Source organism: Letharia columbiana, assembly GCF_014066305.1.
Source record: "Letharia columbiana isolate WasteWater2 chromosome Unknown Sc0000084_s0, whole genome shotgun sequence".
Lineage (NCBI taxonomy): Eukaryota > Fungi > Ascomycota > Lecanoromycetes > Lecanorales > Parmeliaceae > Letharia > Letharia columbiana.
Window position 1 is genome coordinate 1 of NW_023501129.1, and position 22,193 is coordinate 22,193.

Genomic DNA, 22,193 nt, shown 5'->3' on the forward strand with positions numbered 1-22,193 from the left:
TATCGCTTTTCTGGCGATTAGTTAAGTCTGGGTTTTGATAAAGTTTATCTGCTTCTTGAGCATACTCCTCCGCAAGAATAACTACATGGGAGGTACGTGCACTCCCTGTGTCTTTTTCTTTTCCTTTACCTTTTTATGTGAATCAGGGTAAATATATGAAGTATCCGGCCCAGGGCCACCTCCACTAGGTTCTTGTTGAGGTCCTGACCCTGGGCCGCTGGAATTGCCTTTATCATTAGAATCACTCTTTTTAACTTGTATGAAATAATCATCAATTAGGTGCGAAATCATACTGTAAAGTACGAGAAGTAAAAGTATAAATACAAATAACAATAATAAACAAACACAAGTATAAAGTGAAAATAATAGAGGATGTTTTTTATAAAAACTTTTGTTTACAATAGTAATATATGTTAGTATGGAAATTATAAAAAACGGTAAGTGTATTGTCATATATACTAGTGATATAATTAATCAAAAGTTATAACCCTAAATAGGTTTGGTAAAGACAAATACATTGAAGCGCAACCATATAATATAGGTTACGCTGTATATAACAGGTTGTCTCATAGTGTATCAATGTGGCCAGCTGATTTAATAGGGGAAAAAAACCCCCTTTGTAGTAAGTGCTATTAAGAGTTTTATAATAAGTGGTAGAAGTAAATGTGAAAATCATAATACTTTGTATTTTTTCAAATACAACACTTAATAAACCATTTATTGGTGACATAATTAGTATGACAATGGATCTTACTAAATTAATTAAAGTGAGCAGATATAGAATTATATCTGTAAAGATCTCACGAATGTTATTCATAGTTGAATAAGGTTTATAGCTTTGTCAGCTGTTCTTGTCTTATTTATATAATAAAAATTACTAGTATAATCAGTTAACCGCAATAATAGTATAAGTATAAAACTAAGATGCAATGAGAAATAATTTCAGCCTAAAATATAATAAGAGATGAAATACAAAAAGGAGCCTAGTAGCAAAAGTAACAGTAAAGATTGTATTGTTTTTTCACGTCTAAATGTGACGGCATTAGATAATAATAAAAATAAAAGTGAATAAGTAATCATTGTTTTTGGAGGGTTCAAACCTACCTTACATTTTCCCTTAGTTAGTGCCTAATCTATATTTAGTTTAGTTTTTATAAACTAAAGGGTCATGTTTCATAATCGCAACCAATTAATAAGATATTGTTACATTGTCATATATGACAATGTAAAAAAAATTATAAAAGATTGCATTAAATGCTAGCTGGGACCTAAACTTATATTCCTAATTTTTAAATTAAATTTTCGTCCTGTTTAAAGAAAAATTACCATTTTTTTAACTTATTTTACCCATTTAATAAATTATTAACCTTTAAACAAACCCCCCTTAATTTATAAAATTAAAAAGGTTGGCTGGGTTACTTTCAATTCTCTGGGCGGCAAAAAAAATAAAATTTAATAATATTATTTTTTTTTATTATTTTTAAGTAAAAATAAAAAAAATGGGAAGAGAGTGGGTCGTTTTTGGTTAAGGGGAAAAAAACTGCACCTACTCTTGCTTTTCTCAAGTTGTACAAAGCTTTATCACTCAACTTACGCGATTTAAATTTGAATAATGTTTCTTCAGAATGTCTAAAATGTAAACTAGATCCTGCTGTAGTTAATATGTTATATTCGGGTTTAAAATGATCAATATTAAATTGCTCTCTTTTAATAACATCAGATCTATCACAAACTTCTAATATCTCTAGTTGGAAATTCTCATGTCCGTGGGCCAACAGAGCATTGTAAATTTTACTTTTATATCTTGAGGTTCTTGTAATTAAGTAATTTAAAGAAAAATAATTGCGGAATCGTGAGCTTAACCTAACAGAGCTTCCTATGTAACATTTACCATTTATTTTATTAACTCACCTATAAACTCCACATCTTTGTTTATTGTCTTGTAATATCTTATTTTTATTACTTAACGCGTCATCGTATATTATAATATTATGGGAGTCATAATAACAGAATCTTGCTTTTTTTATATTTGTCTCGAAATGCTTCATCTTTCGGCTTTTGGAATGTATATTGTTTAGTGTGTTTTTTATCATAAGCCAGAGGAGAAATTCGAATTCTCGTTCTTAACGCATGAAATTAATGTTCTAACCCTTTGAACTACTCGGGCTTTAAATTTAGCATTACTAAACGTTTATAAATGAGAAAAAAGCGCTTTTTTGTTAAGCTAACTAATTTTCCATTACCTAGAATATAAGAAAGTATCGGAAAAGGTAATATAACAAAATAAAGGGGTGGATACCCTGGCTCGAACAGGGAACTCACTGTTCCACATACAGTTGCTCTACCAATTGAACTATAACCACCTATATTATTTATTTGTTAAATATGTCATATAAAAACAAATAATTTAACATTATGTTGGAGTGATTCGAACACTCAATAATAAATACCAAAAATTTATGACTTACCGATTAGTCTACAACATATATGAATGTAACAATATCATCACATTAAAACTTAAAATCTTGATTATATAAGGTAGATCCAACTTGAACGGATAAAATTAAAAGGGGGGTTTACCGTATTAGCCGTATTTAAAGTAATATTTGTCATTTCAAAAAGTGCCTTTTGATATATATTTACTTATACTAGAGTAGGACAAGCCCACAAAATTACCTGCTTCTTTCATAGTAGGCAATGATTTTATTAAATTCCAGTTTTTATCGTATATGCATACCGGAGTCCCTCTTGTCCTCAATTTTAGTTTATTTCTAGTCTTTTCACTTACTATACGTTTGCTACCCGGTTTAAACGCTCATTTGTATGACTTACTTCTACGTAAATCACCCATTTTCAGTTTGTCCGTATCTGAATGCTTATAACCTAGCATAGACCCTGCTTTTTTACTAGTATTTAGCGATGGTAAATATTTATTTAAGTAGTTTTGCTCTCTATTTACTATTGCCTTATTTACCAAGTTGATATTTTCTAATATACCATATTCAAAGTTATTTCACTCATATTTTTTAACTGCGTTATAAAATTTGCTGTTATTACCTTTATATTTAGAACATTTATATCTGTGTTGCCTGAAACGTTGTGCTAAATTGATAGCCGAACCTATGTAAAACCTAGTTTCGTCAAAAATTAACCTGTAAGCATATATGCCTGACCCCATGCCTAGCATATTATCGTTGCGAACACGATTGAGAATACAGCCTTTTTTGTTTAGTTTTAGTCATTTTGTGTTTTCCATGTATAGATAACAAGACTTGAACTTGTACGGCCTAAACCATTCCATCCTAAATGGAAATTGTCTACCAATTCCAACATATCTATTTGAGTCCATCTATTTTAATTCATGTATACCAATTCCATCACTACCCTTTTTTTATGTATAACTATCTGCTTTGCTGAACACTTTACAATAATTATAATATTATATGTTAGTATAAGCAAGTAGTCGTATACTGGATATGCCTATGAATGCCCAAGATAAGATTCGAACTTATAGCCTAAACATCTTCAGTGTTCCGCTCTACCAATTGAGCTTCTTAGGCTATGTTTTGCTTGTGAAGCAGAACATCATACTTATCTTTACATAATAAAATATGCATTAAGGTATAACTAAAACTATACATTACAAAAAGATACACTTAATTTAGCATTGGAGACAGCGGGGGTCGAACCCGAATTAACGATGTGCAAAGTAGACGTTTTACCAATTAAACTATATCCCCTACATTGCTTGCTGCTAAAATCAGGGGAATTGATCATGTTGCTATAATTATTGTTGCTATGATTATTGTCTTTCATTGTATCCAAGAGATGACTTAAACGTCTAGGATATTATACCAGCTTGCATATTGCTCTGCCTGATTTCCTCCTCACTTACATGCGCTTTTTTTACCTCCAACGAGGAACGAAGGTAAAAAGAGCAATTGATGAAAAGCTTTGCATCAAAAGATGAATGAGAGAAAAAGCAATAAGGTACTTTTGCCTTACCAAGTTAAGTAAGCTTTTTCTTTTTTCGTGATATATTAGGACTCAAATAAATAGAAAAATGCAAGCTGTTTTACCAATTAAACTATTTTTTACCCAACTATGGTATTTTTTTTTACTAACGGTGTATTATTTACCTCTCTAAAAATTATGTTTTCTAATGTATTTAGCCACAACAGAAGGATGTACTCCTATATACTCTGCCGCTCTTCTAATAGATAATAACTCTTTATCCTAACGGGTATTATTGTCTGTAATAATTACACCTTGTGATTTAGGACAAGAGGCCAGCATCTTTGCTTTTGACACATAAATATGGGTACGTCCTAGGTTATTTAACCGCATAATATCTTTAGTAGCCTCAGTATGTTTTAAACCTAAATTAGAAAAAGCAAATTTACGAATATTATATTCAGGTTTAAAGAGATCCAGGTAATATTGTTCTCTTTCAGTGAGAGCAGTAACATCACAAGACTTAAGAATGTCTAAACTAAAGCCGGAAGATCCGTGCTTTAAAATGGCTCTATGTATTAGACTTTTCTTTATATTAAATTCTCCTTCTAAATAGGATATCTTAAAGTAGTTTTTTAGCCTAGCCTTTAAATCTACAGATGAACCAACATAGGATTTACCTGACTCCCTACTAGTTCATCTGTAAACACCTGTTTTTCCTTGATTCTGATTTAAGATATCAAGCTTCTGGGTATCCGAATTTAAATAAGTAGCTGCGGGGACAACAATTTTGCCTTCAGTAGCAAAGCACGGACTAATAATGTTGCTAAGATCAGTGGAATTATTGTTGCTGCTAAGATCAGTGGGATTGTTGCTAGGATCAGTGAAGTCATTGTTGCTAAGATCAGTGGTATTCTCGTTGCTACTAAGATCAGGGGAATTATTACTGTTACTATGTTTATTGTTATTTAAATTGTTGTCTTCCATGTATCCGAGAGACGACTTGAACGTCTATGATATTATATCAGCTAAGCTTAAGTTAGCTCTGTAAACCAATTCCAGCACTCGGACTTCTCTTTGTAAATAACCATACAAATATACTTGCAGTGTTAAGGCCAGAATGATTCGAACACTCATCTGAGCTGTCATGAGCAGCTTGCTTTACCTATTACGCTATAGCCTTTTTAGGCTTTTTTTTTCTTGCTTGTGAATGCGAAGCATCATGGCAGAGCAAAAAATTTGCAACAAACAGTTTTCATTGCGAAGCAGTCTGAATGATGCACTTTTTTATTTAGAAAAAAAGCAACACAAGTAATAGTGGTATATTTGGTAAATGTACTAAAAGCACAAAAAAACAACCATAAGATAGTTGAGTGCTTATCTGTGTTTTTAACTATCTATAATTGCATCAGGTATAATATAAGTTTGTATGTATAAAATTAAACACTATCTGTGAAATCGTCTAGATTTGCTTAATAAATGTAACATACACCAAAAAGCCAATATGCGGATAAAGGATTCGCACCCCTATAGACTGGTTATGAGCTAGTTATGTTACTATTACATTAATCCGCATGTATTATAGAACATAACACTCAGTTTGTTAGTGAAACAACTGTATAGCCCAGACGGGAATCGAACCCGTGCTATAATGGTGAAAACATTATGTCTTAACCATTTGACCACTGGGCCTAAAATACGACCAGCAAGGTACTTTCTAAAACAATAAAGTAAGCCCAGTGCAAGTATCGCACTTACTTCTACCGATTACAAAACGGTTGCATTACTTTTATGCTAACCAGGCATTATACTCGTATTTAATTAGAGATAAGTTAAGATTAGATCTTAAATCCAAATATATAAACAGCAATCTTTAGATAAGCGTATTATTTAGTAGGTTATAAAATTAGTACCTAACGCCTAAGAACATCACAATTCTTTAAACTTAGACCTATTAATTAATATCCTGCTTTAATCTTCAGTCATATATATTTCTTAAATTCCGGTGTGTTTTCTTTGAGAGAGATAAACACGAAATTAATATCATATATAGACTTAAAAAGAAAAAGGACCTAAAATCGTAGTATTAAACTACATATATTTAAGAATATCCTAAGGTATGTTTCGTGCCTATATGCATTCAGCACTTATCATTAACTAACGTAGCCTTCCTGCCGTGCCTATCCTTTTATTCTTTATTTTAGTGAAAAATAAAATACCAGTGTAAGTCATAGTACTTAGCGAGTTTCACACTTAGCTCTAAACTTACAGATCACAGCTATAAAAGACATTAGGGTCCTATTAAAACTATATTAATATAGAAAGATAAACAACAGGTAAACCATAGGTTAATATACCCAACTCCTTTCGTACAAGGGGCTATCCTTATTTTATTCTAACTTCCTCTAGAAGATAGAAACCATACTGTCTCACGACGTATTTAACCCAGCTCGTGTAGCTCTTTAATCGACGAACAGTCGAACCCTTCATGACTCCTGCATTCATGTGGATGAGCTAAGCCGACATCGAGGTGCCAAACTCCGCACTCAATTTGAACTCTCTGGCGCAATTAGCCTGTTATCCCTAGCGTAGCTTTTTCAATAATCCAAGACCTTTCCTTTCTGCATCTTGTGATCATATGCCCCGCTTACGCGACTGAAAGACGTGTGAGTCAAACAGTAAAGCAAGATTAAGCCGTTAAACTTGATAAGTATAGTAATTACCATTTAACCAGATATCTCTAAAACAGAGATAATTCTTATTCTTCTCCTGGTGGATATACTGGTAAACAATAAAAATCATTATTTAATCTTTCTCATTCTCTTATGTTTATTTGGTGCCAGTTACCGGGCCTTTTGCTATATACATCTTACTAACTTATGTATACTTATTTAGTAATAAAGTTATTTCTGGGCTCATTGCATGATGCTGATAACAAAGGCATAACGATTTAATTACATCTATATTTTAAAATAGTGAAAATCTTACTTATTTAAAAAAAAAAAGTTCCAACTTACATGGATATATAACTGAATTAGCAATAAAATATTAAAAAAAATATTAAAATAACACCAACTTCAGACTAAAAATAAAAAACATGTAGGCCATTTTTCTTATCAAAAAAGATGAAAAAAGCCTGTACATATTTAATTGCATATTGCGATTTTAAATATATAAATTTGGATACTCCCAGGTACTTTTTATGGGATCTGTGCCCCGCATAAACTGCCACCTAGCAATTGTTCCTTCCCTGGTAAGGTTTATATAATATGATCAATGAAGTAAAGGTGTTTCAATTTTATCTCACCAATTACCTTATACACTAAAACTATTTATATCATATTCGGTAACTAGCAACAGTAAAGCTGCATAGGGTCTTCTCGTCTAACTAGAGGTAAACTGTATCTGCACAGTTATTCCAATTTCACCGAGCCAATCATTGAGACAGCTGTTGTATCGTTACATCATTCCGTTATAATATTTGCCATAGGTTACTACCCTTAGGCTAGGATTATTATATTAACTTTAATTTTGGGTTACTTTAATTTTCTACCAAAAGCCACTTTCATGGTGACTAGAGCGCACCTTAAATATGTAAAAACTATTAACATACCAAGAAGCATCCGCTCGTTGCTCTTTTACACAATATTTCTTGTGACTTAGATCCGCGATTACCCATTATATTTTCATATATCTTTTTTGATGTTACTATACCTTAATGATTAGTTAAGCCAGATATAACTTTTCAGTCATACTTTAGTTAAAAAAGCTTTAGGGCTTTTCCGGAGTTTGCCTCTTTATTTTGCACAAAACATCATATTTCCTAAGTACAATGCTCCCTACATATTTATAATTTTATTTTCATTTGCAAATATAGCCATTATAAGCAATTCCTCAATCTATTCGTCTATACAACGTGGTCTTATTAGCAGGTTTTATAGTCTTTAGATAGATCACACAATTTTTAATGCTATTAAATTCCAACGTATTATTATCTTTTACAGATATTAACACTACAGGTCTGTTATTCATTTCTAATCTGTCATTATCTAACATATTGTTTATCTCTACTAGACTCATGTTAGTTATAAGCGCATTAGCTACAGGCTTACTAGTAAATGCATATTTCTCTAAATAAAACGTATTTGTATCTAAATATTTACTAAAAGTGCTATAATGAACGTGTAATTTATAAATAAAGTCCTCCTGAATCTCTGAATAATATATAAGCCTAGAGTAATCCTTGGTATATAAATACAAAGGTTTATTTTTAGTACTATATATGCTATTAACGATCTTCAAAGTGTTCAAATTATACTCTTTGTGTAATAAAAAGTATTGTTCTAATACGAGTTGCATACCATTGTCTACTGTAATAATGTCTAAAGTAAAACTATCAATATTATTTTCATACAAAAAGGGCAAAAATATACCTGTTAGTATATGTGCGCTTTTAAAATACCCAATCAACCTACGAGAAAGTTGACAGGATGAACCTACATATTTAGAATTTGTAGTTTTATGAGTAAATATACATACACCCGAAACTTGTTTTTTACTTCTTACTTTACCAATGTTATCTATAAATACGGTTGAACTTATAGTTTGGGTATTGATATTTTAAAAGTGTAATTTAAGTAAAGATTTTAAATAATTTAAACCTGCTCTAGACACATTAAGGGCAACATTAGATAATATAGAGTTAACTTCTGACTCAGAAATTACTAAATTATCGTTGTTAATGTAGCTGAAGGGTAAACTATGCGCTTTTTTATTAAAGAAATTATTCATTGTTTTACTAATTGTTTTGTCTTATTATAAATATGTGTTTTTGTGGGATAACCATGCAAGACCGCATTTAACGGCCAGGGTATTCCGCTACCTTAGGACCCTCATAGGTAAAGCCGCCATTGAACGGGGGTTCCATCAAAGCCTAGCTTATATTAGTCAACTAAGCAAATCCGATAGCCAGCCGCCATCGGGCAGAGATCACACCCAATACTTCGAATTTATTTCTTTGCAGCGTGCTTTGTTTTAATTAAACAGTCGTACAACACCATTCTGTGCCTCCTATCCCATATCTGATATTAATCAAAAGGGACGGCCCACCTTCTCCCGAAGTTACGTGAGTCAATTTGCCGAGTTCCTTAATGATTGTTCACTCGAACGCCTTCGTATACTCTACTTGCTTACTTGTGGTAGTATTTAGGTACGGTAAAGCATCTGCTAAACATGTCATCTGATTTAGTTTATTACTATTTAGCAAACGAGATATACAGTTTTCCAGAACATTTGTCACTATGTAAAAATGATATTTTCTATAAATCTTAGATTTGCTCATCGTTTACCCCTTTTGGGATTATTAACAAATAATAGATTATTCATTAAAGATATAATAAACTTAGAGGCCGTAACTTTAATTAAATTCCATAAGCTTTAGGCGAGGGTATTCCCCTTTATCGTTACTTATATTAGTATTCTCGCTTGGGTTTTTTTTTTTTTTTTTTTTTAAGAATAATTTTATGCCTTATAAAGGCATAATAATAAACTTCCCCAATGTTCCGCTACCCCTAATATACAATGTAAAATTTAGATACATTAATATATTTGGACAAGGTCTCGGTATATTATTTAGATTCGTTAAATCTTCGATACTTTTATTCTTAAAATAAAACCAGTGCTCTGTTACGAGGTCTTCAGAAAATGGCCGCTTCTAAGCCTATTCCCTGGCCGTTTGGGATAAATACTGCCTTAATTTCACTTAACAATAATTTTGGAACCTTATTAACTCTTGTTCTGGGCTGTTTCCCTTTAGACATACAACCTTTTCGTACTATGTCTGATTATTCAATATTCATATCTAGTCCTTCCGAGAACAAAAACTCACTGATAGAGTCTTCACGACCCCCCAATGTCCGCAAAAAGCACCTTATTTATTTTTCCTAAATTAATAGGAAAAATGAGTACTAGTTGCATGAGATCACAATTCTGTACCTTCTGATATTCTATTTAAATTACCTACTTAGATAGGTTTCGCAGAAAACCAGCTATCTTAGTCAGTATTGTCTTTCACTAACTTACCACAATTCTTCGGATATCTTTACAACGATAACCCGTTCGGACTTTTATATTCCTGATTGTGGTAAGATCACTAAGCTTCGGGTCTAACCTTTGATACTGCATTATTATATTCTAATTGTTTTATCTTCGCAATATGTAAAGCAACTCTTAATTCTAAACTTCTATACTGCTCGCATCAAACATTAACTTGCTGACCCATTATGCAAAAGGTACGCTCTTATCGTTTATTTAAACTTTTTTTGAACTGCTTATAAAACTGCTCTTTCAATCATTTCCCTCACGGTACTTTTCGCTATCACATATATATCATATTTAGTCTTAGAGGAAGGTTCCCCTTTTATTCAAACAGATATGCACTCTAATTTACTTGTTTAAGACTTTTCTTATTTCATTCACATTACTTAAAGAATCTCTTTTGATTTCTTTTCCTGAAGTTAATAAGATATTTCAATTCACTTCGTTTATTTTTAAGACACATAATTTCTTATTAGAGTTGAACATGCACTTCATGCATGTATCGTATATATTACACATTTCATTTCAGCCGATCCATATATAAGCTATAAATAGCTTATATAAGCTAGCTCTCTTTGATATATAGCTATGATTCCATAACAATCTCTTTGTATACTTGCTTGTCATTTTATCATCTATTCTTCTAAGAATAGAAGAAATGACAAAAATAATACTTTCCATATCATTTACACTACTAGTGTAGATTATATTTAAGATCTATTTTATCATTCTTATTCTTTATGATAAGATAAATCGGGTCATTATGATTCGAACATAACACTTCCTCAACCCAAATGAGACGCCTAACCAACCTGGCTCTAACCCGTATATAAAGATAATATCTAAATATAATATGTCTATGTTTACTTCAGAGAATATCCGATTCGAACGGATGTGATCATTTTAACCAAATAAGTTTCAAGCTTATCACCTTAAACCACTCAGACAATTCTCTTATAATAATATACTAGTAAATGATTCCTCAGCGGTTTGAACGCCGAACCTACTCTTATCAAAAGTATACTTTACCAGTTAAGTTAAGGAACCTTTATTTTAAATACATAAAAAAAATACCTTCATAAAATATTAACAATGCCACTACTACTAGAGTAAAGAGTGTTTATTCTTTTTTTAATAAAATTGAATTTTTAATACTTACGGAAAAAAGATGATTCGAACATCCAGGTGTTTATTACACAATATTTAGCAAATATCCTGCCTTACCGATAGCAATTTTTCCTCCTTTTCTCCCTGGTCCTTGGAGGAAAATAAAAATATAAAGTAGAAAAGGGAGCAAAACTTGCAAAAATTATAAACGAGTTAGACCGGCTACGATCCGGCATCCTCCTTCTCGACAAGAAGGCCCTTTACCAATTAAGTTACTAACTCTAAATCTTATAATTTACGGCCAGCCGAACTTGAATCGGCACACATCGTTTGGAAGACGAACGGTCTACCAGATTAACCTATGGCCGTTTTTTTTGTTTTAGAAAGGAGGGCAATGTTTTAATCTTCTACTCTTCCATCTTCTCTTTTTATGTTAACAATATATCTACCCTTGAAAATGAATGGTCAGTAATTTAGACCCTTTTTATTGAGAGTTTTCTCTCTCTTCAGAAGAGATGAATGTTTTGAACGCGTAAAATTAGCAGCCTCACGTCTAGAATCATAAGAGGTTGTAATTCCAGTCTCCTGATCTGTTACTTCTACTTCTAAACCAGGATTGGGTTTATGTATTCTATTAGCAGCCTTTTGCTTCATTTTATCTGAAGCTTCATGCGTATGCTTGTAACCTAACAAGGAATGAGCAAATTCAAGTATGTTGTACTTATGCTCCAAGTGTTCTAGATAGTACTGTTCCCGCTCTTTTAGTATGGATAGATCACAGTACTCAATAATATCTAGACAAAAGGCGGAAGTACCATACTTTAACAGGGCTCTCTAGATTAGACTATTAGTAGTCTTAATGCGTCCTTACAGGTACTTAATACTAAAGTAGTTAGCCATCCTTTCATTGAGATCTCCAGTTGAACCAATATATGATTTACCAGCCTCTCTTCTAATTCAGCGATATATACCTGCTTTACCTTTGTTTTCTCTTAAAATATCAATCTTCATAGTTCCAGTGTCATTCTAAGACATACGTGGTACCGTTGTGATCTTGTTTTCGCTATCGGGGACAACAGCTAAAACCTCTTCACTATAGGGGATGCTTCGCAACACAACTGCTATATTGTTACCGATATTTTGGGCATAGCTAATTGAGTTATTATCAGTATTAGGCTCAATCTCGACTATTATGTTATCAGCAGACTTAAAGGCCTTGAAACACACAGAGAAAGGGGCAAACTGTATTCTGGATGCTGGGACATTGTAGTATCTCTTAGCGTTAAAAGTTAATTTCATTGTTTTATTACTTTTCATTTTCCTCTTAACTAAGATCCTCAATAATAAATAGAAATAAAAAGAATTAATCAAACAACATCAACAAAATGTCAATATAGTATAGAAGACTCTAGACCCAGATGATGGTTTTCAGTAAAGTGGTAGGCTAATACTCTTCATAAGCCTACACCTATAAAAGCAGTCCCTATCATTACGTGAAGACCATGAAAACCTGTACCGAAATAGAAACAAGAACCATATGTACTGTCGGAAAATGTGAATGAAGAAACTGTATATTCTAAACCTTGTAAACCAGTAAATATTAAGGCTAACATTACAGTAAGCACTATACCATACAAGGCTCCACTTCTATTTCCCTGTATTAAAGAATGGTGGGCATAAGTAACTGTAAAGCCTGATGATAATAATATAACTGTGTTTAGTAAGGGTAGCTCAAACGGATTAACAGAATCTATACCCTTAGGTGGTCACTGAGATCCCATTTCTGCAGCAGGTGATAATGCACTATGGAAAAATGTTCAAAAAATAGCCAGAAAAAACAATGCTTCACTAACTATAAACAAAGCAACTCCCATATTTAGACCCCTTTGTACAGCTAAAGTATGATTACCTAAGTATGTTGCCTCACTAATAACGTCTCTAAATCAAAATGACATGGAAAAGATTACTAGAAGTAAAGCCATGTACAAAAAATACTGTGCTAAAGAAAAGCCATGCATCGTTAAAACACCTGATGTAGTAAGAGCTAAAAGAGATATACATGTAAAAATAGGCCAGGGTGAGGGAGAAACAAGATGAAAAGGATGAGCTTGAAAATTACTCCTTACTAAGTTTGTCATCTAAGTTTTACATTAAGTTTTACGAATACACAGCAGAGTAAACAATAAGGAATAGCTGATTTGAACACCTAACCTACCGTGTGTAAAACGGTTGCTCTACCGTTGAGCTAATTCCCTTATATTTGTTTTGCGCATACGAAGCATGCGTATCATGATATAAATACATAAACTATGTTGCCATATACATAAATGTATCTATTAATAATTGGTTTAGATAAGACCTACGGGGTTCGAACCCATATAATGATGATTAAAAGTCACATATTTTACCAGTTAAACTAAAGTCTCTAGGTTTATTAACGATCATCTAAAATAGTACGTACTGTTGTTTACTTTAGGTGTTAAGCTTTAACAGGATAGTTTACATAAAGATAAGCTAGTCTAATCCTTTTGTTTTATTGTTATAACAATGGCACCAACCATAGCTAATAATAGTATTATAGATGTTATTATAAGCCATATAGAATAACTTGTATACATAATGTTACCTATACTTGTTATATGTGTTGTTTCTGCCAGACTACCATCTCAGGTTTTAGAAGTTGCAAACATTAATTCACTATTGTTACTAGTGGGATTGAAGGATTTATTTAGAGAAAAGATAATAAAGATAAAATCTTTAAAGACATCATTTAGATTAAAGCTTGATGAATTGAGAGGTAGTACTTTATATACAGGATAAATAAAAGACACACCTATTAATAGTGCTAATGGTATACTATTACTAGTATCAGACAAAAGCTCAGATATTCTCACGTTTATTAACATTAATATAAATAAAAATAAGATTGAAACAGCTCCAACATAAACCAATAAATACGATAAACCTATAAAGTTTAAACCTAAAACTAGTAAATAAGATGCTATACTTAAAAAGAGTCCTATTAAAAACAATACTGACACTATGGGGTTTTTATTTATTATAACAAAAATACCCGATAAGATAGAAGCCAAGGAGATAAGGTCTAAAGCTTCCGCACTATAACCATTAGTAAAAGTTTCACTTAGAAGATCTAAATTATCAATCATATTAAATTGTAGAGGATTTATATCTCATGATTTATGTTAACTACATAATTTTTATTTTTACATAGCTCTTTTTAATGAGAAACATGTGGCAATTTTTACTATACATGGGGGTTAGCGCGTATAAGACTCGAACTTATAATCCTTGTGGCCGAAACACATCGCTTAACCAGTTAAGCTAACACGCTCTAATGTAAAAAAGAGAAAACGTATAGCCTTTTAGCTAAATTATAACAATATTATATGTAATATTGTGTTGTTTTTTTTCTCATTTTCACATATTTTTTTTTTAGATAAATCAGATGCTGATGCCATGATGCTGATGCCATGATGCTTCGCATTCACAAGCAACCGCAATAAAAAGTGCATCCATGGGCTTTAAGTTACATTATAGTATCTTCTCCTATTAATAGTAAAAACTAATAATGAGAACTATGTGTATATTTCCTTTCATTGTTCTACAAAAGGGACTGCCAGCTTAACTGTATAAACTACCAGTTATCTACAAAAGATATCTAGACAAAGATAAGACCTACGGGGTTCGAACCCATATAATGATGATTAAAAGTCACATATTTTACCAGTTAAACTAAAGTCTCTAGGTTTATTAAGATATATTACACAAATTACAGAAACACATCGGTTAACCATTTAAGCTAAGATGCTTTAATGTAAAGATAAAAAAGTCTTATATTATTTAGGATGCTTCTTGTGCTGATGTTTTTAATAAAAACAAGCAAGAAACACAACGCATAAAAAAAATAAGCGTGATGGCATCAAGCAAGCAAATAAACAGCCCTTAAAGTGAATCGAACACTTATCAAAATATTAACAGTATCTCGCTCTACCGTTGAGCTACAAAGGCTATGGATGCTCTGCTTCTTGTTCCACAAAAGCAACACAAATAATAGTTATCTGCTTCGCTGTTTAAATAAAACATATGATGCTTCTGATGCTGATGCACTTTTTATTGCGGTTGCTTGTGAATGCGAAGCATCATGGCATCAGCATCTGATTTACTGAGGAAGAAAAAAAGCAACCGGCCACAATAAGCACAACAAGAATACTCGGATTTGAACTGAGAATTTGAAGTTTGAAGCTTCCTATTTTACCATTAAATTATACTCTTTGGCTTTAAATCTGTTTTATGCAGTACTTTAATTTTTTTTAGGCTTGCTTGTGTAGCTTTTGTGGAACAAGAAGCAGAGCATCCATGGCAGAGCATGTAAAATGTTTTTAACTTGCGGAGCATTAATAGGAAACAAGAGACTCGAACTCTTAAAAGCTTAGTGCTATTGAGTTTACAGCTCAACCCATCTTGCCAATTATGGAAGTTTCCTTTAGTTGCTGATTAGATCTCAGGGGATGAAAATAAAAACTTATCCAACAAAACTTTTCCTGATCTTATCTAACGCCCAATGGTAGAGTCAGAAACACCCAAGACTAAACCAGCTTCTAATTTAGATAGGTCTCTATATTTTTCTGTGTTTATATTAACAACCAACACGGGTGTAGCTATAGACTTCCTAATTTTATTTTTGGTTTCTTCCGTCTGTACTATAGTTCTCATTTTGACCAAGGTAGCTTCAGGTACAGTACGCCTGCTTCTTTTTAATATGCTTGCCTCATTATGGGTTGCTAACGAAGTTGAGCATCACCATAAGAAGAACCTGCCTGCTTTAAAATATTATAATCGGGTTTTAGGTTATACAAATATAACTGTTCCTTTAAAATAACGTTTTTAAGAGAACAATCTTCAATAATATCTAGCTAAAGTTCTTTCTTGTTATTGCGAAACATTTCAAGAGTGCTAAATTAATTAACATACGAATTTTAGACAAAGCATCGTGGTTGAAGTCTTTGACAAATATTTTGGATAAATTTATGCTTGATCCAACCTAAATTTTATTGTTTATTTTGTTAGTCCATATATATACACCACACTTTACTCTGTTTTCCTGTATAATCGTATTTTGCACGGATAACTCGCCTAATTTATCATGTATTATTTCTATTTTTGTTTTCATTATCTGCTTCGCTGAGGAAGATAATTGAACTCTTGTAGTATTTTTATACCTTTTACGGTATAATACCATTGAGTTTACAGCTCAACCCCTCATACCAACAAATGGAACCTTCCTTGTATTGGTGTTGCAAAGCATCATCTTTAATAAAACTCCCTATGTACAACAGTGAACAGTAAACAATAAACAGTAAACAATAAACAGTAAACAATAAACAGTAAGCAGTAAACAGTAAAGAGGTATATTAGTTAAGTGTTTAGATGTGGCTAAATCATACTGTTTTCTAGTTAAACACAAAACAAAAAAAGTACGTATGTATTGGGGGTGTTACAAAGCAATAAGGAGTTATTGATCCCTTATTGCTTTGTAACTGGGGTATTTTTAATATTCATTAATCCCGTGCAATTTCCACTACACGAACCATATTTCGACTTAACACCAATCAAAGTCACGCATACGAAGACATCATGCCTAAGTTATTAGACCAAATCGCCTAAATTATAAATAAACACTAGCCGAACTTATTGCACATACTTCTTCCGGCGCCTGACGAGTAGTTAGTACCTATCTGAGATTAGATTCACCGTGCCGTACTTATACACGATTACTAGTAATTCCTATTTCACGCAGTCGAGTTACAGACTACAATCCATTGTTAGTGTTTATCCAGTTTTGGGGGATTAGCTCAATTTCGCAATTTCACACCCTTTTGTAAGGCCTACGTGGCACGTCTATAGCCCACAATATTTAGGCCATGATGACTTGTCCTAGTCCCTGTTATCATATCCAATATAGCGGGGAACTACTCTATCTAAAAATAAAGTAAGGGTTTACGTTAATTTAATGGAACTAACCATAGTCTCGCGACATTAACTGAAGACAGCCGTGCAACGCTTATAAAGATATCTTATTACCTCTTTTTCTTTTTCTTCTTTAATTAATATTATTATAATAAAAAAAAAAATAAGAAGATTAAAAATAAAAATAATAAAAGATATAAATATTTAAATTGTGGTAAGGTTTTTTGCGGGTTATCAAATTAAACAACATACTTCACTACTGGTTTCAGAAACGGTCTAATGATTTCAGTTCCAATGTTGCCAAATTACTCTTGAGGTGGAATGCTTATACTTTTATTTATAGAATAAACTTATTTATCTAATTTATAATATTTATTATTTTCTACTTAGACTACTGGGGTATCTAATCCTGTTCGCTACACTAAGCCTTCGTCCCTCAACGTCAGTTATCACATAAGGAGATGCTTTCGCCTATGCCTGTGCCATCTTTTTGGAGGTATAACAGAATTTCATCTCTACACCAGCAGTACATTATAGCCCCCTCATAAGTAACTCTAATAAATTAATCTCTTTTTATTATTTTAGGCTTGATTTACCGTCTAGGTACCCTTTAAACCGATTAAACATGAATAACACTAGTCTTCTACGTATTACCGCGACTGCTGGCACGTAATTTGGTCAAGACACATAAGCAGACAATGTCATTATCATAATTCTACCTAGAATTTTATTCGACATAGTCGATCTTGCATCATCTGTACAATGATGCAAGTAGCTATTGCTATACATTCCTCCAAGTTGCTGGTTCAGCCGTTAGGCTATTGACCAATATTCCTCACTGCTGTGACAATCGTCATGGGCTTTATTCAGGCCCACTGTGGTCGATCAACCTTTCAGTTACGACTTCGTGCGTATAGCTAGTTAGGCTTTTAATCTTAACTACTACCTGGCACGAGATACGAACTTCTAAGAGCGAAACTTAACTTTCTTTATTATTATAAGGCATTTTTTCCTTACTCCAAGGTAGTTACATTATCTTAAACTCACCTGTACACCACTACTAGTCAAAACTAGTCGTTCGATTAGCATGTGTCAAGCATTTGGACAGCGTTCATTCAGAGCCATCATCAAACTCAACTCTAAAGTAGTATATTTTACCATCGTAATGATACTACTACTAATGTAGTGTTTTAACAAAGAGACAAATGTAAAATATACATATTATTATGGTTTTACATATTTTACATTTGCTAGTTATGCCTCGATCAAAATCGTGGTGAAATATAAATACAAACTTGAACTCGATAATTTGTTCGTTATTATTCCCATCAGTAAAATAAACTTTACTTGCGGAGCATGTAAGTTATACCTCTTATTAGGTAAGACATTTTTGTATTGATTTGCTCAGACGTCTTGATATTTAAAGTCTGAGAATGGAACTTTAGTGATTTTAGAATTTAAAAAAGACCACTAATAAATGATTTATCTAAGAAAATAAAGCCTGTATACTTAGGGGATATATCAGTTTAGTGGTATCTTTTATAGCTATTACCAAATTTTGTTGCAGGGTTAAAGAAAAAACTTTTAACATTTATATTATTAAGCGGCATTATAGTGTTAGGTTTTTATATAAACATATGATGATTTGACTTGTTTCAGATTCGAACTGAAAGATTAGTAGTTTTCTTTTCGTTTTTTATTTTTATTCATTTTCTTCTATTGTTGTTACTTTTATCCTTTCTCTTTCGAGAAAGGAGAAAATGCGAATAAAATTAGAATAAACTTAAAAAGAAAAACAAAGATGAAACTACTTGGTTTACCAATAAACTACAAATCTGTTTAACTGGATACAAATAAGCCGGTTCCTGTTATTGTCTGTGAGTCTAAATGAAGGCTAGGTTTAGGATTGACATTTAATAGCTAGACTAAACTGGACAAAGTAAACTTTTAATTCTTGTCACATATATAAAGTATACCTCTTATTTTCTGCTAAAGACCAACACTTTCGTATCTGCACGAATTTGTATAAGATATAAAAATTATCAATAGACGTATGCATAAACCTAATAAGCTTTGGACTTCCCTATGCTATTTACTTAAAAGTAGCATTAAACAATGTGTATCACAGTACTAAGCGTTTTTAGATGTAATTTTATAATGGAAAAAAAAAAATTATATCTACACAACCTCTGGAGATGTGCACCAGCCCTAGGTTAAAATTGATATTAGATAGACAAATTAAAAACATAATCAAATAAAACAAGTAGAATAACTATGTTAGCAGTAACTATAATTTAGTTATAAAAACGCGTGTATTAAATAAACGTACAAACCTAGTTAAATTGTATTTTGAAAATATATATATCATTACTATAAGTAAAATAAAAGCAAAAGTTATTTGATTTAAGAAATAAAAAGGTACTAGTTGTGGCATATCATTAGAATACTATTAATTGTTGGTGCTATCCATTCTAATATATGCATCGTAACCTAATTAAAGATAAAAGGGTCAAGGTATAAAATAATACATAAATGAGCTCTTTAGACGTCTGTTTGTAAGACTTAAAAAGCCTTTTTTGTAATTAATCAAAGCTATCAATCTTAACATTGTGCTAGGCCAAGACTTTCTTATTAAAACATAGTTGTTATAATTTATTAAGAATAGTTTATGTAAAAACACATTTAATTATAGAAGAAGGAGAACTAACTGTGATGCATCGCAACAAGCAAGCCAGTACTGAGACTGGTATCGATAAACATATAATTAACACGCCTTTCTCCCCGCCGGCCTGTCATCTGTCCATCTTTTATATTTAACAGCTGGAGAGTGCCTGTTGCTATTAAGTGTTGGGTTAATACTAAAATAAAAGGTTAACAATACTAATATTGCGATTAAGGATATGAGAAAAACCAAATTAATCCATATTGTAAGAACCGTGTATCAGGGTAAAGAAATTGTAGAGTTATCCTTGTAATTATCCTCATAATAATAATTAAGGAAATTGCCCTAGCACTCAGCAATTATCTCTTTTTTACTTCTGATACATTTACATGTATCACTGCTAAAATTAAGATTGAAAACATTAACACAATTGTCATTGTATGATAACTGACTATCATATAGATATTGTTCTATACTGTTTTGTAAGTTTTTATCTCGAGTTTTACTAAATGGCATTTTTTCTAGTTCAAAGAAGCAGGCAGGTAAAAGGGCCTGACGATTTTTTTGACAGTCTAAGCTGGGTCATAAGACGTTTTTTGTTTGCTTTATTTTATGATTTTTCATCTGATTTTCCATGTGATTTTTAATCTGATTTTTAATCTGATTTTTCCTTTTTCATCTGATTTTTCATCTGGTGAAAAATGAAAAAAGAAAAAACAGAAAAAGAAGTATGGCATCTCATTTAAATTATGTGAATGACTACGATCGATTAGAGTGGAGTAGCTTTTTTTACCAAACAGCCTAGTTTTTGCAGAATTATAAGGAAGAGCTTACTTCTCCTGTATATGTATATAAGTGGTTTAGTGTTCGGATCTCCAAGGTCAGAGGATCAAAGATTTAAAACAATATTGACCTGTTTTGGGGTCTTACCAGCTAAATGTATAGTTTGAGTTAGTAGATCTAACAGGTTTTGTACTTCAGATTTGCTAAAAAAAAAAAGCAAAGTTTTTTCATATGTAAGCTTCAGCATAATTGTCTTTACCATTACCAAAAACTCCTATAAGATCTGTATACGCTATATTAGTGGTTAGATGAGGAGGATTTAATTGTTCTAAAATAAGGTGATAGTTTGTAGCTTATAGCCCTGACATATCTATAGCTATACCATTATTTTTGGGTTTATTTTTTTCAGATTTTGGACGATAATACATGGTATGAGGGATCTTATTCGCATTTTCTCCTTTCTCTTTAGAGAAAGGAGAAAATGCAGAAAAAAGGGGGTAGTTTTTTTAAAGTGTTAATACCTCTGTGAAGTAAGATTTTTTTTCATTCCGTTTTTAATGTAAATCTAGGGCGTCTTTAATATATGAAGAAGTTAAGACTACGAACACTTGTGCTTGAATAAAAGCTATTCCTAGTTCTAAACCTGAAAATGCTATAATAAAGCCTAATGGTATTAAACCTATGAAAAAATAAACGAATCCTGATGTCATAATATTATAAGCGAAACCGCTCAAGATGTTAAGTAACATATGACCACTTAATCGGAACCACAAATTTATCCTCTCATTATATAATATAAGTAACTTTTATTGTGTCTAAAACAACATGTAATACTGAAGCCCTGTATAGCTATAACTAGAATATTTAATAACGTTTTACCTTAAAAAGCCCATATATTCTAGTAATTTTAAACTAACTTAAATAAATGTGTACCTTTAAAAGGGTTAGTTCTATTTTCTTTTAAGTCTAAAGATATACTAGCTTGACGATAACCTAATGCTCTAGCTGCGGCACCTATAGAAGGGTATATTGTAACCTCCTTAGTATCGACATTAGTAACCTCCACTTTCTTAAAAGTTTTTTGAACTTTTTCCACGTTAATTAAATTTGGACTTTTATCTTTAGAGATGCTCCGCAAGAGTAATTTAAAAGTATATCTAGCAAAAACAGGTTCATCTTGATTCAAGAAAATGTAATGTTCGAGATATCTTTTATCGATACCTAAGATACGGTTGCTTGTGAATGCGAAGCATCATGGCATCAGCTGCTCTAATGGCGTGGTAAATAGTAGTAGTATTTGTTTCCATATCAGTTACCTCAACTTTGATACTTCTAGCTTGAACTGCGGACAATTTAGCTAAACTTTCTGGAGATCTTTTATAGGCAGCAATACGCATCTTCTCTAGAGAAGCTTCTGAATGTTTTCATCCAGATCCTCGAGAAGGGCTTCCAGGAGTTTTTAAGATATTATACTCTGGAGAGTATACTTCAAAAAAGTGTTTTTCTCTAGAAATAAGACTATAAATGTCAATGTCACATCTTTCTAGGATAGTAACACTAAAATTATGAGAAGCGTATTTTAATAATGCAACACAAACAGGCA

At 32.0% G+C, this 22,193-nt stretch overlaps 14 non-coding genes across 14 annotated transcripts; all 14 read right to left on the bottom strand.

The window, feature by feature from the left end:
- Nucleotides 1-2,094: 2,094 nt before the first annotated feature.
- Nucleotides 2,095-2,167, bottom strand: HO173_012554. The gene has a single exon. It is a non-coding gene; the product is annotated as a tRNA-Met (tRNA).
- A 123-nt stretch (nt 2,168-2,290) lies between these two features.
- On the bottom strand, nt 2,291-2,363 carry HO173_012555. Its single transcript has one exon. It is a non-coding gene; the product is annotated as a tRNA-His (tRNA).
- Nucleotides 2,364-3,487: 1,124 nt separating this feature from the next.
- Nucleotides 3,488-3,560, bottom strand: HO173_012556. The gene has a single exon. It is a non-coding gene; the product is annotated as a tRNA-Phe (tRNA).
- Nucleotides 3,561-5,064: 1,504 nt separating this feature from the next.
- HO173_012557 lies at nt 5,065-5,137 on the bottom strand. Its single transcript has one exon. It is a non-coding gene; the product is annotated as a tRNA-Met (tRNA).
- A 437-nt stretch (nt 5,138-5,574) lies between these two features.
- Nucleotides 5,575-5,646, bottom strand: HO173_012558. The gene has a single exon. It is a non-coding gene; the product is annotated as a tRNA-Glu (tRNA).
- A 41-nt stretch (nt 5,647-5,687) lies between these two features.
- On the bottom strand, nt 5,688-5,758 carry HO173_012559. The gene has a single exon. It is a non-coding gene; the product is annotated as a tRNA-Thr (tRNA).
- Nucleotides 5,759-11,025: 5,267 nt separating this feature from the next.
- On the bottom strand, nt 11,026-11,097 carry HO173_012560. The gene has a single exon. It is a non-coding gene; the product is annotated as a tRNA-Ile (tRNA).
- A 269-nt stretch (nt 11,098-11,366) lies between these two features.
- On the bottom strand, nt 11,367-11,439 carry HO173_012561. Its single transcript has one exon. It is a non-coding gene; the product is annotated as a tRNA-Asp (tRNA).
- A 14-nt stretch (nt 11,440-11,453) lies between these two features.
- HO173_012562 lies at nt 11,454-11,526 on the bottom strand. Its single transcript has one exon. It is a non-coding gene; the product is annotated as a tRNA-Gly (tRNA).
- A 1,814-nt stretch (nt 11,527-13,340) lies between these two features.
- Nucleotides 13,341-13,412, bottom strand: HO173_012563. Its single transcript has one exon. It is a non-coding gene; the product is annotated as a tRNA-Val (tRNA).
- A 98-nt stretch (nt 13,413-13,510) lies between these two features.
- Nucleotides 13,511-13,583, bottom strand: HO173_012564. Its single transcript has one exon. It is a non-coding gene; the product is annotated as a tRNA-Lys (tRNA).
- An 853-nt stretch (nt 13,584-14,436) lies between these two features.
- Nucleotides 14,437-14,509, bottom strand: HO173_012565. The gene has a single exon. It is a non-coding gene; the product is annotated as a tRNA-Arg (tRNA).
- A 338-nt stretch (nt 14,510-14,847) lies between these two features.
- Nucleotides 14,848-14,920, bottom strand: HO173_012566. The gene has a single exon. It is a non-coding gene; the product is annotated as a tRNA-Lys (tRNA).
- Nucleotides 14,921-15,115: 195 nt separating this feature from the next.
- On the bottom strand, nt 15,116-15,186 carry HO173_012567. The gene has a single exon. It is a non-coding gene; the product is annotated as a tRNA-Asn (tRNA).
- Nucleotides 15,187-22,193: the final 7,007 nt, after the last annotated feature.